This window comes from Trachemys scripta, chromosome 11, assembly GCF_013100865.1.
Source record: "Trachemys scripta elegans isolate TJP31775 chromosome 11, CAS_Tse_1.0, whole genome shotgun sequence".
NCBI lineage: Eukaryota > Metazoa > Chordata > Testudines > Emydidae > Trachemys > Trachemys scripta.
The window spans coordinates 20,386,377-20,404,837 of record NC_048308.1 but is presented as its reverse complement, the minus strand read 5'-3'; the positions used below and the strand labels follow the sequence as shown (position 1 = coordinate 20,404,837).

The following is an 18,461-nucleotide window of genomic DNA, read 5'->3' as shown; positions in this document are numbered from 1 at the left end:
GCAGCTTGTTCTCTGGAACAATAATTTTATTAGGTCAAGTTCTGACCATTTTGTAGATTAGGCAGGCAGCGCTTCGACTCTCTGTGCATCTTTGCACACACAGCAACCTCTCCCACACGCTGCTCCCAATTTTTTTCAAGCTTGCCATACAATATATGTGCCCTACCTTATTCTCAAGGGGTAGTTTCTCATTGATGAAACTACAAAAACAAAAAGTACAGCAATAAAATGAGAATAAAGCGCACACAAGTGCACCTCTAAATACATTTTGCAATATAAACTAATTTCAGCAAATATTCATGTCCCTCACACTACCTTAAACATATTTTCCCCCTATATATGTGTTCAGACAGAGTTAATTGCATTCACATGCACAGCACAGAACTTTATTATGTCAGCTAGAGAAGTAGTGGGTGGGGGAAGGCATGGTGTTATCCTCCATGAGGATCATGCCATACAAGAAGTTGTAATTCATCCCTGGGTTACCCAAATACTTGTGAATGAGTATTAGAATTCTGTGTATGAGAATCTCTGGGTTCTGTTCCTGACTCTCAGAGCAGAGTAATAGTAATATCTAGCTCTTATGTAGCACTTTTCACCAGTGGGTATCAAAGCACTATCCAAAGGAGGTAGGTATAATTACTACCATTTTACAGAAGGGGAATCTGAAGCACAGACAAAGGGAAGTATTTTTCCAAGGTCGTGCACTGGGCCAAAAGAGAATATGATCTAGTGAGTAGAGCTAGCATAACCTGCAGGGACTGAGTCTGGGTTTTCTGAATCTAAAACTTTAGCCTCTACCACTTGAATTAGAGGACAACAGAGATCAGCATAGAGGCAAAAGCAGGCTCATAAACCACGAGAGAGTGACAATGAACCAAGTGTGCTTGGTTATTGTTGGTTAGATAAGCACATAATTTGGTCCATTTCTTCTGAAAGACAGAGTGGCAAAGTGGATGACTTTGGTCTATAAAAATGGAGACTTAGGTTCTGTTCTCAGCTCCACTGTGATCTGGTCAACCTTTCAGTCATCCTAGTTGTAAATTAGGGAATGATACTTATACTTCCCTAAGGGTTGGTAATGAGTCCTTGCTTAATAAGCAATGTAAAGATGAGAATCTTTAACAGCAAATAATAGAAGAGTGTGAATTAGAACTCACGGGGTCTTGGCTTGCACCTCAGTGCTCCTTCTGCTAGGCTATAGTGTGGGGCACACTTTGCAGAGAACCCCACTTGTATAACAGAGCTGCAATATGCATGAAACTCACACAAGTTTCTATATGGCATCTTCTGACTCCTAGGCCTGTTCTTTAACCACTAGCCCATGCTTATTCTCACTACTGCCATCTTGGCAGACACCAGGAATTGAATTGAGGATGTTCAGAATGAAAAGAATGAATTGCTACAACTTGAGCTAAAAAGCCGGACTTTGTAGCTAGAGGCTGTAACAGACTTGCTGCCTTTGTGGATCAGGCACAGAGGGGGACACTTGACCAGTGAGTTATGCTTACATTGGTAGAAGATGCATCACCGTATCCATCATGCAAGGTCTGCCACGTGTTTGTAGTTGTATGCAGTTGAATAATGCAGGCAATAAAGAGAATATTACCATAATGGATAGGTGGAAGAGAGAGAGAAATGAATCCGTGTATGAAACATAGTTTTCAGCAATAGAACAGATGGAAGATGATTTAGTTTGCATGGTGAGTGAGATTTTTCCACAGGTAAGCCCTTGTTTTACCGCAAAGAAGCTATAAATTCTTAACATTTTGTATCAGACTGATTAATTTAAAATAATAACAATACTGTGCAAACGAAGACCAGGAAGAAGCATGCCCAAAATTATCAGGTTTTGAGCAGAGCACCATTACCCTTGTGAAATGCACAATCCTCCTGGTTGACAGAGGCCATTTGAATTCCTCTTTTATTTGTATGGAAGAGAGAGAGAGAGAGAGAGAGAGAGAGAGATCTGTCGCAAAATCTCAGTTCCCAGTGGCATTGAAACTGACTGAGAGTCTGCAGTTGCTTCCAGTAGCTACTTCTTATCTTGGTCCTCTCTATAGTGTCCTGATTCAAAGCCCATTGACATCAATAGAAAGGTTCTCAGTGTACTTCAGTGTGCTTTAGATCAGGCCCTAAACGATCTAGGAAGCAGCCTGCAGACTGCAGTCCTCTTGCAATGATTTATCAGGAGAAGATAAATACATTTGCTCTTTGTGCTGTGAAATGCATCCCCTGAAACTGGCTTTGTTTCCAAATCCCTGACAGAATGCAGGTTGCTTTTGAGTTTGCTCAGTAACTGCACCACCCTATAGAAAACTGGGCCTATATTTATTTGATCTAAAGCATAATTCATACAGTGCTGTGTTATGACATTGACCTGAGCTGCACATTTAAGAAGAGGAACTCCTGTATAAGACAAGGATGCGCAAACTGGATTTGGGAAAAGCAAGGAGCAGTGCAGACCTGAGCGCAAACATTGAGCAGAAAGGAAACCCACTTTTTAAAAAAAGCTTAGGCAGTGCGTCTTCTATTACCTGTCCCAGGTACTGGTAGGGAGTTCTGCTCCGAAGAGATTCTGTCTACTTTTATTGACATCTTATAAAATACTGTAATCTATAGCTCTAGACATCCAAACTGGGATCAGCTGCTGTTTTCAGATTTCATATTATGATTCTTTCCTAGGGCTAGAGGTAAACCATGCATTCTAGGACACCTCTTATTTAGGTAATACACAGAGCATTTGATATATGAAGGCATTAGGAATTATCGCAGTTGATATAAATGCTAGGTTAGCAGACTATTAGTAAAGGTATGCAGGCAGTTTAGGTTATGACTTGAGTGAAGGTAAAAAAGAATAGGTTTGGAAGGTTCATACAAGGAATGCATGTAGAAGCGAGGAAAGTAGATACACAGTTGACTCCACTAAAGCCAGGAGACACTAAAGCTTGATGATTATTCTTTTGCCCCAGCAGTTGTTTTCTGCTGCCTTCTGTTATTTACAGAGAATGTTCCATGTTTGTAGGCTGCAGAATAAGAGAGTGAAGATTATACATGTAGATTAGAATATTTATTTTAAAAAAAGGAGAATTGTGGGTGTTTTCCCCAAAAACATACATGTACTCAATGGTAAAAACCATATGAAATCAACTCCCCCTAAACGAGGGACAAACTCATAATTTGTAAAATTTATGGCCAGATTATGGAGCAACCAGGGCACTTATCCAGACGTGTAAGAATTCTGCAATGAAAAGGATCCATACATATGAGTGCCAAAAGCAAGTACAAAGCCCAGTGTCTGCAAGTGGCCTTCAAAAATGCTGTTTTGAAAGATCATATTGACTGACTGAGCTTTAAGCACAGTTACACTGATTATACAAAATTACAGTCTATCTTATTCTAAAATGTGCTGCTACTAAATGGATTTTTAGTCAGGAGTTATGTGAGTCTAGAAGACTGACAGCCAATTTATTAGAACAGTTAGATTTGCTTTTTTATGATTACTGCCCGTTTGTTCTTAATTACCGAAGAAAATATGCATTAAAGGCAAGCAATGCATTTTTAATTTTTTTCCCCTTAAATATCACTGATACTCCACAGAATACAAAATGTTAAGGGCTGGAATGTATCTGTAAGTATACATTCTCATTGGGAAAGAAGAGGGGTGCATCAAATACAAACTACTTTCCTTCACTTTTAAGGCCCTTCATGACCTATATCCACCCTACCTATTATCTCTTATACACTGTTGAGCCGTCAATCACTGCCTCTACTCTGCCAACGTTGCCAGTCTTCATTGCCCACCAGTCAGATTTTCTCACAAATATATCTGTACTTTCCCATGCTTCCCCATATGCATGGGATATGCTCCCATAACCATCCATATAAAAATCCAAAAGGCCATCACATTATACCCTTTCAACTTTCTCCTTAAAATTTACCTCCAGGCAGTGCCTACAGGACACTCAACAATGGCTAGCCAGCTGCTATGCTGTGACTGTTACCTATTACACTGATAATAATTATCTCACTGTTACCTGATGCTCCTTTCACTTCTTTGTTGGATCTGTCTGTTGTCTCATTCTCATCTTATACGTTGCTTATAAGCTCTTTGGGACAGATATGTCTGTCTGAGATGTGTGTGCAGAGCCTAACACATTACAGCCCTAAACCCAGATTGGTGCTTTTAAGAGTTATTGCCGAACAAATCACTACTTCTGATTATGATGTTCACTTCCCATGCAAAACTTCCTGCTGTATTTGTCACAATACAGCACCTTGACGAAATGCTAGGGAGCATGGAGCACAGGGGACTGTGCTACCCCATTTAAAGGGTGCAGTATGCACTCCCTCCACTATTGGCTCAGCTCCATTGGCTGGTGTAATGAGGGGGGATGTTAGCAAATGATTCTGATTATCCTCACTCTTCCATGCCTATTGAGGAAGATAGCATTGCCTCAGGCAATATCCTTGACTGCCAGGACTGTGATTCTGGATAGCCCCTGTGCGTGGGTCCATGAAGGGAAGGCTTCCCTTTCCACACTGATAGATGGCTAATAAAAATCTAGTCCTAAACTTTTGATTAATCATTTGTGCAGTTTTAAGAGAATTGCAGTATAATTCCAGTTATCCAAATTTCCTTTATTCTAAAATCCTAGTCATCTGCATCCACAGTGTGTCCCATGTGTAGCCCTATGTTAGTTAATAACACTTTCATTTACTTGAAAACCCAGTTATCCAAAACTATTGAATGTCACCCATTTAGATAAATTTTATTTTAAAAGGTTAGTGAGTTTTTAAAATGACACCACTGTGCTGGGCATTTTCTTTACATGTGTTAATGAGTTTCTGTCTCTTTTCACACACGTTAGCAAAGTTAAAGACAAATGCAAGTTATGACAAATAGAAACACATTGACAAAAGCCAGTGTTCCATGAAACACAATCTTAACTTTAACGAAAAGTGACTTGCTAACAAATTAACTTCCAAAATGTATCTTCAAATAATGTTGAAGGTCTGATTTGAATATGCATCTGCCTAGAAGCACAAAATCCATGTTGTTCTCCTCTAAGTCAAAAAGAGAAAAAAGAAGTTTCACAACTTTTGACAGTTTAAGGCATAATAATTTAACATCACTGCTTGCCTACAATATTGACCAAATCATTTCCCAAAAGTTGAATATCTTTATCTAGGTAGGTTGTCATACAGGAGTCTTAATCCTGCCCTCCAAATACACTGCATACATCCTCATATACCAGTATGATAGAAAATCTGATATATCAATTAACAGATATGGTAGCTGATTCTTTAATGTGAGGTATACCACACATTGGAGGGAAGTTCAAACCCTTAAAAACAGGGTGGGAGACTATGTAGCTACAAAAGAAGCATAGTACAGAAAGCTGCAATGGTCTCTTTTTCTAGTAAGGATGCCAGTTAATGCTATTTGTGATCAGGGTTGGCAAAACGCACACTATGGAGTAAATCATGCTTCTCCTTTTGCACAGCAAAGGGTCCTGCCTGCCATAGAACTGGTGCAGTTTCACTCTGCAATGTGTGTGTCAGGATTTTGGAACATCATGCGGAGGACCTGCACTCGTAGCATGCTGCATAGCATAGCTCCACAGGGCATCACTTTGCATCGTGTATACGTGGAAGGAGTGGAAGGGGTGGGACTGGAGTTGTTGGATGCACAGTTAATTAGATCTGCACCAGCTGTTGTAGTCCATGGAGAAGAGGACAGCAACTTGAGGCTCTAGTAGCATCTGCAGGATGGCTCTATATCTTGGGGGTGGGAGGGAAGACAGCATAATTCACCCCCCTCTGATGGGAGCGCCCTGTCCCAAGCCTTGTTAAGCTTTGCATGAGATTTGTCCCTATGTACAGAATAATGTGTAGAATTACACTGATTTATTTAAAATCCATGCCCCTGCTCTCCTGTAGGTTTCCATGAAGTGCATATTTTTTCAGCTAGATTCTGTTCTTCAGAAAATAGTGGTTCATAATGGAAATGTTGAGAGACCCCCTAACATCTGTCAGTTATGAAAATTTCCGAGTAAAGAAAACAGCAGCAAGAAGAAATTATTCCTCTTTTCTTCAAGGTTGTGCAGTATGAGATGGTTTTGGATAAAATTCAGGTAAAACAGCCAATGAATTAACACAAAGTCTCAGGGATTTTTTAATCCTTTACATCTTCCCAAAACAGCTCTGCAAGAAAAGCAGAAGGAAAAAAAAAGCTTAAATCAGCGACTTACAGATTTTCCTCTAAGGTTAATTAATTGTCATTAATTGTGAAGTACTGTAGCAATGAACAATAGCTTTGTGCATGATAATGGGGGGGGGCACAACAAGAAGAAAAAAAATAAACCCACATGGAACAATCATGAGCTTTGAGCTTGCAGATTTTTTTCCCCCTCTCCTCTCCATAAGGATCAGTTTGCAAGCCCAATTCAGACAATTTATAAATATAATTACATTGGTGAATTAATTTAGCTGGATATGCAGAATGACAGAAAAAAACAAAATGTTTTCATTAGCAATATAGGCACTGGTAAAATTAGTGGAGTGAAGGGTTAGTTTTACAAAATTCTGATCCCACACATTTGGGAACGAGGGGGTTTTGGTTAAATGATTCCAGTTTTGGCTCATCAGAGAGATGAAGCAAACTGCCAGAGGTCATAAAGCAGGTCAGCGGCAGACCCAGAAATGGAACTCACATCCACTAACTCACAGTCCACTGCACTATCCACTAGACCACTCTGATTCTCTAGTTATTGCCTTTCACAGCTGCTGTTGAACTGCTTTTCCAGCCTACCACTACCAGCCCCTTTGAATGATGTTATTGTGATAGTGCAGTTTGAAGCAGCCAATGGCTGGCTGGGAAGCAGTATAGCTACCTCGGTGTCCCATCTCACAACTGGTTCAACACCAGGATCAATCAGCACTGGCCCTTATCATTCAGGTAGAACTCACTGGGAAATGTGGTACAGTCTCCCTAGCTCGTGTTGGCCTGAAACAAGGGTTTCACAATACACTGGAATCTATTTCACCACTCTCTTGTCTGCCCAGCTAATAGGGTCAAATCTGTATGTACTGCAGAAATTCCTTTCAAGTTACTGTGTCACTGAAAAGGCAGCTCCTTATATATGATGTCAGAGTGCGCAAACTATCACAGTCATTTTACAGCTGTAGTTTAGTATGCGCAGAGTCTTGGCATACAACAGAAAACATTAAAGAAACGGGTTAGCCTTGTTAGTCTGTATCCACAAAAACAACCTCAACCTGAAAAGCTTATGCCCAAATAAATCTGTTAGTCTTTAAGGTGCCACCGGACTCCTTGTTATTAAAGAAACAGACACTGTACATAAGAAAATTACCTGGGTTCACTAGAATGACAAGATGCAATTGCATACGGAAAAGCGTGATATGTGATACAGCTAGTAAAGTTTCAAAGAGTCCTGTGGCACTTTAAGACTAACAGATGTATTGAAGCATAAACTTTCGTATTCACCCACGAAAGCTTATGCTCCAATACATCTGTTAGTATTAAAGGTGCCACAGGACTCTCTGTTGCTTTTTACAGATCCAGACTAACATGACTACCCCTCTGATATTAGTAAAGTTTGTTATTAACGGAATTGTACTCTGATAATGGAGGCTATCTCTTTGGTGCCGTCTCAAAGTCTTATTTCAAAATTCATTATACCGTTTAGCATTTTCAAGGTTAACAGAATCAGTGTTATAGCCATATGGATGGGGAATTACGTCATCCAGTAGTTCTCTTCTCCACTGCCAATAAGTTTGATGCCACAAGCAAAGCACAAGCCACATGGCACAGTGGACTGAGTGCAGGGCTGGGATCCATACGACAATATGAGAGCACTATAGAAATTTGCCATAAATAAATCTTAGTTTCTCCAGCTGTAAAACAGAAGAAACAACACCTATGCTACCCACTTCACAGAGGTGTTGTGAAGTTTAATTAGGCAATTAATATTATACTACACATGGAGCCAGTTAGCTCAAATGCAGTTTGAGAGTAAGAGGATCTAAGGTCATTGTTTGTATGTTTTTGACACATACCTTTACCAATGTTGCAATTTTATGCAATTACATTGCTGATGGTATGGAGGATGAGGTAGTAACCCAGGCTGGGCTCCTTCCCTAACCCCTGTGACCAGTTGATGCCCAAAGGGCTAAGCTCATTCACGAAGCACAGATAAGGAACAATTAGGTAATTAGTTAGCTCTAGTGGTCAGACCATAGGTCTGGCGGTAAGAAACCTTTGTTCTAATTTCAGCTGTGGCATGGACTCTGTACATCCTGGGAAAGCACTTCATTGCTCTGGTTTTTAATCTTTTAAATGAATATAATAATACTTTGCTATCTCACAGGGATTGTGTGACAATTAATGTTTGCAGAGCATTTTGATGCTTCAAAGAGCTAAGCATTATTAAGATTAGATGTGGGGGATCTCCTATATGAAGGAACAAGTTCTTCAAGGATGGGGAAGAAGACAATGGTCTCTGTTAGTCATATTATTGTTTTTTTGACCCAGCAGTGATGAAGTTTTCAGTCCTTGTTTGATTCAACAAATCCCTTCTCCATTGTGGACAAATGGAGATCCCTGTTATGCATGATGAAATGGACAGATGTAAAAAGCAGGGATCTACCTGAAATATTTTCTCTGTTTTAAACTATATTTTGCCCCGCCCACAACAGGGAATCAGAATGGTATAAACAGAGTTACAAATGAGGAAGAGCAACACAGTTTTGCTGCCTCAAATTATCTGTTCAACATAAAGCATAAAGCCACTGACATCCCAAAAACACACATTTGTTATTGTCAGTGTTGTACAGTGCTGTGCCAGTTAATTGGCTGCCAAGTATCACGCTACAGGGCTGCATTCCTGTGATGCCTGGCCTGTTAGTACAGTTTGTGAAGCACGTAGGAATCCTTCAGAAGAAAGGTGCTACATATATGAAAATTATAAACCATCAACAGCACTAGCAAGATCATCCCATTTAAAAAAAAAAAAAGATTGTATGTTTTTCAGAATAAAGCTTATTGCAGAGTAATACCAGGATGGAAACAGCTAGCAGGGTACACGCAGATATGGTTTAAGCAATTGCATAGATTCGCTCCAAAGTCTCTGAAGAAAGGAGGGGGGGGACTTTATTTTTAAAAACCCCATAACTGTCAAAATGTGTATCAGTAACCTTGTGATGAAACAATTGATATTGTCTAACCCAGTTTATGCTTCACACTTTAAGTACTTTGAGGCTTTATGCACATTATTTCAAGGTCACACATCACTGTCTCCCCTGTTGCCAATCAAATAAGCAACATCTCTCACACTCACTCTGCATAAAATTCTATTCAGTATCCAGTAGGGCAGGTCAAGCATTGCAGCTGTAGCTTCTTTTGCTTAAATGATATAGAGGGTAGAAAAATAAAACTTTGCTTCCTTCTAGTTTCTGATTTCTCTTATGGAATGCTGTGTTTTCCTTGTATAGAACTTTGCTTGTTTTCATGTAAAAGATGGAAGAATATATACACATTTATAAACTGTCTTGTTCATTTTTCCCTCTTTAAATCTATAACAACTTTTTCTAACACATCAGCCCTGATGAATATCGACATGAATATAATTGCCCATTGCTATAGTTCCAGCTGCATTATCTGATGAAACTAGTAGCTTCGTTCCTTAATAAAAATAGATTAATAAAATGTATTATGTCCACATGCAACATGACCCATAAATTGTACCAATAAATGGATAATTTAAATAATTATGTGTGCTTGAAAGAGTTGAGTGCACTTCAGCAAATACTTGTGATCAGAATAGAGTTATTAGAGGTAATCTATATGCTCCTAAGGACATGCTTCAACAAGTTTCTGTCGATCAATAACAAAGACTCAGCAGGTTACAGAAGGTTAACAAGAACATAACAAGAGTATGACCACCGGAATTATATGCTTTTGGTTGATATGGGCAGGACACATAGGCATCCTCTGTTACCTTTAGTCCCTTGCAAATGACATGGGATGGGAATGGGGAAGGATAATGGTTGCATGTTTGTTTTCGTTTGTCCCCACTATGTTTTGTGCTTCTTTCAGACTTTCCCTGTATTTGCTTCTTCTCCACCAATGATATTTTGCCATTGTACTAATCAGGGCCTAATGTACAGCCTTTTACTATTATGTAAACAATACTGCACATGGGAAACACAACAGCACACATCTCACATTTTTAGTTGTCTCTTCAAATACATCCGTCTTTATGAGAGTGCATTTCAGACAAGCATAGTGTTCCAGGAACATCCAGGTACGATGCCTGTCTAGGGTCGGATATTGTCATATGCCCTGCAAATTCCTGCATATTTGCCAACTAATCCTTCTAGGATAGACATGATGACTTGTTGTTGATATACTGTATTTCAATATGCACTTTGGAAATTAGAACACATTAAAAGGTGACATTGCATACAGCAGAAGCTATTAAGAGTCAGCTTTTGCCAGAGTTGCCACAGATCTTCTAATAAAGGGGAAAATTCTGGTAGGTCAGATCTCATATCACTTTGTACTAATTGCTGGCAAATGCTGACTGTTGGCAACCACTGTATACTTGAAACTAAATGGATATTATGGCCAAATTTGCATTCTTACAAAATAGCCACATAACGTCTGCAATACACAGTGCAAGCAATTTTAGGGAAAATATAGCAGTGTGTCCCTTAATGGCAAAGGCTAAGCCTGCTGCAGATGCAGCATGCTCTGTCCCTGTGGAGAAGGAATGTAATCCTTGGGCTGTCTTGAAAATGAGCATTGATAGGCTTCGGAGGAAACTGAGTGCAGCTTGGTGGCCTGATGGAGAGTCATCCTTTTTCAGGGAGCTGATTAAACCTGGATAACTGAGTGTTCCAAGAGGAGATAAGAGGGGCTGTCTTCTTTCAATTTTCACCTCTCAATCAAATAAGTAGATATATTTATTTGAAAGATGTGTAAGATGCTGTAGGACTGTGCACAATAGGTTTGATTTTCAATGTTGCCTTCCTTTTCATTTGTAATTGTCAATCACTGACACCTACACGTCTGAGTTTTGAGAATGCCTTTCCATCACTTGCACATGATGGTGTTAGATTCCATTAAGTGCTTGTTAGTGTTTGAAAATTCTGTGCATGTAAAGTAGCACATGCAGAAAATGAGACCAAGCTGACACCATTTTGAAAAAAAAAAATCAAGTCCAAATGTTACTGTATTGTTTTACCATGCAAGATTTTCTCTTGAATATCCATGCCTTGTGTGCACCTAACCCAGTGCTTAATTTGTAATGAAAGAGGTGCTGGGCAAGCGATGGCACAAATTAAACTCTGACCCAACAAGCCAAAAAAATCACAATGTGTAAAGAGGACACAATCCAGGACACCGACTGATGTGTAATTTCATGGAATGTGTACCTGCATGAGCCATTTAAGAGGTGTACAAACAGTACCCACACTAATCAAGTGCAACAATGTACAATTATCAGACCCTGTGTTTAACTCAATAATACAAGTAAATAATAATTATTCAAACCATTTGCATAACTCTTACTAATCACCCAGATTAATTCTCATAACACCCCAGTGATGTAGGTAGGATGAGGAGTATGTATTATCATTATTACATACGCAGACAACTTGCTGTTGGTAGTTACAGAAGAAAGGCCCAGGACCAAAGGAGGTGAAAAATGATCACCTCTCTCACACTTAGAAGTTGCCCTTTTAGAATCCTTCGAAGCACACCGGCAGAGTGGTGTACAGAAGCTTGCATTGTTGCTCTCCATACTGTAACTGTTCTATCTACAAACACACCTTTTAAAAACTCTAAATTCCCTTTTTAAAACAGATTTAAAATGATAAATGCCTGACCACTGAGTGGCGACCAGGTCAGTGGAGTTAAAACTGGGCAATATTTGGCCCAGTGGGTTCACATTGTTCTTAAATGAGTAATATAAAGATGGTAACAAGTCATTGAAATTCAGTGGGTCTTAGGATACTAAATTGCTTAGTCACATTTGCAAATTTTACGCAGTATTTTTTGACTGGCTGTTTAAAATACTACCATAATTCCCCTCAATATACCAGAACAGCTGTGAATAATATGTGTACAATACATGCAAATACAAACAGGGCCGACGAGGGGGGGGGGAAGCCGGTACAAATTACCGGGGCCCGGCAGTCTGGAAGGGGGCCTGGGGCCTGGCTTCCCCCCCTCTCGTCAGCCCTGTTTAGCCGGTCCGCCCTTGCTGGGGGTCCCGAATTTTTTTTTTCACGGGGGCCCGAACACGCTCTTGGCGGCCCTGAATACAAAAACCATTTTGGACAAATGAATGGAGTTAGAATAGCAAAATATATTGTCTGCCAAGTTCAGGAAGTGGGAAAGGATAGATTGAAGAAGAAAGAAGGTCAGATGCCAGAAGTTATTGGAAACAAATGTATACTGGGACAGTCTGAATCTCTAGGGATGGGGACCACTTACCTTTATTGTTATGCCCAAAGATGGAGTCTTGGCCATTCCTGGAATAACCTGCTTATTGCACGTTAGGCTGTCCATCCTGCGGTATAAGTTGCTGGGGTTGTTAAGGAAAAACATCTAAAGGACACGGAGATAGCTTTCCGATAAAGTAATTGACATAGGCAGTATTCTTTTCCAAAAGAAAGTAGCTTTTTATTAATGTAATCCCCAATATCGTATATTCTAAAAATCCTAAACAAGGCACAAAATCCTTACACAAATCCCCTATTACTAGTTTAAAAAGAGCATTCAAACCGTAATAGCATATAGTTTAAATGATTCTAAGTGAAGCGTTTTGTTACAAATGACCAGTTTGCAACAAATCGCCTACAGCAGTTTCTGAATTTGCTTTATATAGGTTTGTTTATATAGGTAAGTTGCAATAAATAATCACATTTTATGCATTCTTATAAGCACATGCATACATGCTAATCCTATATATTATGCTACACTGTACTTATACTATACTATAATTAAAAATAGCAGGCTTACTGTATAAATCCTTTGGGATCCCTTTAAATTACAGTAGCTGCCTGTTGGTGCTCCTCAGCTCTGGTCAGTTAACTTTGGTCCACTCCTGTCATCTTTATTTCTTCCTGCAGCAGCTCCTCATCATCCACCCAGTCCCAATTGTGCGCTCTCTCTCTCTCTCTCTCTCTCTCTTTCTCCACATCCAAATCTGGCAGCTGGCCTTTTAGGCTGCACTCTTGCTCTTTCCTCATATACCTTCCTGTTCTTAGAAGCAATTACCCCATTCAAACATGCTCAATATCAACCACTACCCCAGAGCTATGATTGCAGCTCAGACCTTTAGAACAAGTTGTAACAGGTATGCATGGTCTGACACCTCTCTCACCGCCTGTACTGCACATGCTCAGTAGCTATTAACTTTGCGCATGCTCACTGCTGTTGTTTACCTCAGAATTATGATTCTGCTGACCCCTACTCACACACTTGGCCTTTTCCCAAGATTCCATCTTAGAAATTCTGGGCTTTCTGCCAACTAAAGATCGTTCCCTCCCATCTTAGAGTGAAACGGTTCCTGCTTGTTTAGGCAGACGAAGTGAAGACTGGAGAATTTCTCTAGTAACATTAGGTGCCCCCTATGCTGAGATAGTTACCAAATTCTCAGCATTCACAGACAACAGTAGGCCAATGAATACTGCTGAAAACATCAGAACCTCCTGACTCTTACTGCTGTGCGTTACCTCCTGGAATATGCATCGTATCAAATGGTCAGTACAGGAGAGGATATTATGGATCATCACAATGTCTCTCATTTTGCTTCCAGACAGCTCCCTAGGCCAGTACTGTGGGTCTCGAGCTTTTTTACTTTTTGGAGAAGTGTCATGTGGGCCTTTTGCATATGGAATGGAAAGGTTTTTCAGACTTGCTAATATTTAATGGACAACTTTAAAACAAAAACATTTTGGATGCAATTCTGCTTCCACAGCATATATTTCTGGTGTTTCTGTTTCTCCATTTTTCATTGTTAGGGACATCTACAATAAGAAAGATAGTAATTTTTAAAAAATATATATTTTTTGCTGCTCGTTTTGATTACTCCTTTTCCAAAGTCTTTTGTATATTTGTGATCAACACTGGTTTCTGTGATTATGATGTCACAAAGAGGATTATGAATTCAAGATAAACAAAGAAGCTATTTTCACGCAAATGTCTCTAGTACTAGACAAAAGATGAAGAAGAAAAACATATTTACATGATACTGTTTACAAGAAGTATTGTTTCCAAATAAAATGTGGCTTTTTATGTTTTCAGTGAGGTGCCAGCAACCCATAACATCTTGTATACAATACAAAGTAAAAGTTAAGAGCAACCATGAGAAAGTATTACTAAAAATCCAAGGCCAGACCAGACTTCTGTATTTAAGCCTGTTCCTTTCTGCCTTTATTTTTTTTTTAAGTGAAGATGTACAAACTGATTTAGATAAAATAAGAGCAAATTCAAATATTGCCTCAACTTTTTAGAAGTGAACGTGTTTTTTTGGTTTAGTTTGTGTTTTGGGATTGAAAATGTTTGGTTAGCTTCTTAAGAGAGAGAGAGAGAGACATTTCTTTACGGTGGCAGGAAATACTGAAACACTACAAGAAAATTTTGAGCCAGCAATGTAATATCTTTAGAAAAACTCATCGTCCACTATTCTTCAAATTTATCTAAGGGAGGAAAGAGTGGGTTCTCATATGTTCAGGTACTCTTTGGATCTGAACTTTGGAATGTAGGAACAAATATTTTGGGGTTAACTGATCACAATGAGCCAGAGTTTGATAGGTTCTTACAATTATACCTGAGTAGGAAGGGGCTAGATTGCACCCGCAATAGTGAACTGAGGAGCAAAGATTGAACCTCTTTAGTGTATCCTCCTGACTTGTCAGCTGACTCATCATGAACTCCTTCAACTGAAAAATTGTTTCCAGTCTTTGAACATACTCATTGTCAGATCAGAATTATTCCTGTGAAGTCTGGGTGTCTTGTAACTGCATTTCTTTAAGCATTTGGAGAGAGGCACATATTTTGAATCACCTTTGCTCAGATGAACAAACATTTTCTCATGCAAATGGCGCCATTGACTTCAGTGAAGCTACCTGGGTGACTAAGTAAATGCTCACATGCAATGTATAAGCTTTGCACAATTGTTCACTGAAGTTTCAACGTGTAGTGATCTCCATGGTCAGATCTGCACCCTCAAGTGGGACGCAGAAACTGAGTCTCTCTCCTCTGGCTACGGATCTTGAATGGAAGGCCCTGGAAATATCCGACAGACTAATGCAGAATAAGTTATGCCCTTTGTACAATGAGCCAAAAGATGAGTCTACTACATACATTGTCTTACTTTTTGCTGTGCCCTGTATTCCAAGGCAATCGGTGCCCTTAAACAAATTTATATGTGCCTAAGGCATGCCTGACTCCTCTTTTTGACTATGTGCAGGTCAGTAAATAACAAGGACATGTGTCACTCTGCCTGGAGTGACTCACAAAGGTCAGACACCCCAAGCTGGTGGTGCATTCTATGATTAGATTTTACCTAGCAAGTAACAAGTGTGAACTCCTGGATCATTATACCAATCTTATCGTGGAGTCACAGAAGTCCCCATAGACTCTCCAGCCTATCTTGCTACCCAGACAAATTGAACTTTGTGATAATGGTCACTTAAACAAAAAAATATGCCACATCAGGTTTCTCCCACTTCTAAGAGACCAGTCACTTACCCCAGATCAATTGCTACTCCAGATCTTACACCAAAGACAACGCTGGCATCGAATTCTATAGTAAAGTAACTAAAGATTTATTCACTAAGAAAAAAGAATGAGTTAACAAGAGGTTAAAGCAGGTAAAATATATGTACAAGTGAATCACAGTTTGTAACTCCAAATGGTGGCAGTGATACAATAAACTGCCAGTTTCCCAAAAATCTTTCAGAGTATCCATATTGTCTCTGGGGATCTCTGCTTTGCATCTGTAAGAGTCCAAAGAGTTCAGAGATGAAGGATCTTTCTTTGGATCCATTCCTGTATCTTCTTCTTACAGAAGACAAGCAGACAGTCTCTCTATCCACATGGGCTTTTCCTTTGATGACAGTGAATGAGATACGTGCTTAGTCTTTTGACCTCCAACCTTTATACATAATGTCCACTTGCTTTGAAATTAGTATTTTCTGTTAAAATCCTTATGATCTTCATTAGCATTTCACAAGATTTCTTTGATGGATTATTTATTTATAGGGATATATTTGCACAATATAAGTGTTTGCTATTACAGCATAACAGGAACAGATAAGAGAAAATAAAACAAGTAACGTTCCAATAGTTTTCATGAATTTTAAACACCTTAATACATTCATTTTGATCTACAGTAATACGTAAGTGAATTGTCCTGTGGCCCTGATCTAACCTGGTCTGCCAGCATCATGGCATACTCCAAGAGAATTTAGAAACTGGGTTTGTGGGGGAGAGAATTAAATAATGAAGAATGTTTTTAGTCCAAAATTAAAAATCATTTTCTTTTTGAGAGTTGCAAGGAAATGTATGATATACTGAGGCTTTAATAAGACAATGTCTTTTCTTATGCTTGAAAAAATGATGATAATTTGTGTACCAAATTAAATTAAAAGCTTTCTATATGTTCCTAGAACATTTTATTTTAAATTTGCTCAAAATGTATGTGCAAAAATAACTGTAAATTTTCAGACCTCCTTTGCATTTGGAAATGATCCCCATGAACCTATTAGGTTTTGAAGTTGTGCTGTGTAGGGCTGTAATTCTAGAAACGAGATAGAGAGATAAGTCCACTTAACTCAAATTTTGCAGTTTGCCATGTTCGTTTCTTATCCTGAATGAAGAAAATAATGTCAAAGTCCCAAAAGATTAAACATCATTACAACTATATTACTACGACAATTATCATTATGATTGGTAATAGAAGAGCAAAAATGTATTCAGAGTTCTGTAAATCTTACAGTAGTTCAGCGATATTAATGAGGATGTATCCTTTAGAATGGTGAGAGGCTAGAACGGTTACAATAAGGGGAAGATAAATACTGTAATAAAACCTGAACCTTCCTATATGCTAGGGCTACAGATTCTTGTTCCTAGTCTGCAGGAGAAAAGAAATTGATTTAATGTGTTGTGGTTATTGGTGAGATCAGCAATTTCTTTGTCTCTAGTTCCCATTTGGATCATTCACTTACTCCAGAAATTTGCTAACATGTTTATATTTCCATTAGTGTGAGATCATGGAATTGACATAAACAAAGTTACATAGACAGGGCCAGATTCTGCCAGCCTCACTCATGCTGAATAGTCCCTTACTGTTCAGCTAATCCCACTGAAGCCGTCATAGTAAGATTGTACCCAACAGAGGTAAAGGTGGCAAGATTTAGCCCCAAGTCCATCTATAGTTCAACTTGGATACTCTTTTTGGATACATCTCCAGTCTGACTAGTTTTTGCTTTGTTTGATTTTTTTTGGTGTGGGGGGGGATGGGGACTGAGGAAAGGAATCAGTATGAACCCCACATATGAGATGCTTAATTATTACGGTGATGAGATGCATTCACTGAGTGAAATGTAAAAGCTTTGATTCTGAATTTATCTGGAGTGCAGTGAAAGATTCTAAGGTTCCACGTTTAAAGAAAGTCAAATGCTTGTGCTCTTTCATAATCTCAAAGTCTCAGGCTGAGCATTTTTCATGTAGGGACCCTCTATTTTCCATAATAACAATAAACTGAGAATAAGTACTTGTAAAAACCTGTCCTGTGATCTACATGAAGGACTTTCTTTAGTGTACATTGCAAAGCATATGAAATGCTCTTTGACTTTCCTATTGTGCATACTAAGCTTTCAAATTCTAGTAATTTTTAAATACTTTAAAAGCACAGGGCCAGAATCTATTCTGTGCTTAACTTCCTCAGAGTGCAGCAGAGCAGGGATGCTGTCAAGTCCTTGACTCTCTGCCCCAACCTGGGCCCAGGCACAGGTTATAGCAAACGAGGGGCCCTTCTAATTTGCACCAGTTGGCAACAATCTCTAAGGGACCATACATGCATCCCTAAGCTGAACATAGCTGGAGTACAGTTTGCACCAGTCATTCCTATCATCTCTACCCTTTGTGCTGGTAATTTTTAGAGACCTAGCTATGTTGGCTCTTCACCCAATTGAGGACTTCCTCATGGTGAGGTATCCCCTGGAGGGGACTTAGCAGCAGAGCATCTGGCCAAAACAGCTTGAAAACTCTTCTGTTGTGTTTAATACAGGGATAACACAAAGGAAAAAGACAACATACCCAGCCCAGGCTTCTAGGGCAGCAAGACGTATGTATCTAGGGTTACCATATTTAGTGCCTCCGAAAGGAGGACACTCCACGGGGGCCCGGCCCCGGCCCCGCC

General features: G+C 39.3%; 1 long non-coding RNA gene across 1 annotated transcript; it reads right to left on the bottom strand.

Annotated features, from left to right (window-relative positions):
- Positions 1–6,166: 6,166 nt before the first annotated feature.
- On the bottom strand, positions 6,167–13,439 carry LOC117885081. Its single transcript, XR_004647706.1, has 3 exons — positions 13,052–13,439; positions 12,524–12,637; positions 6,167–6,207 (listed from the first exon to the last, which is right to left on the bottom strand). It is a non-coding gene; the product is annotated as an uncharacterized LOC117885081 (long non-coding RNA).
- Between the last annotated feature and the right edge of the window lie 5,022 nt (positions 13,440–18,461).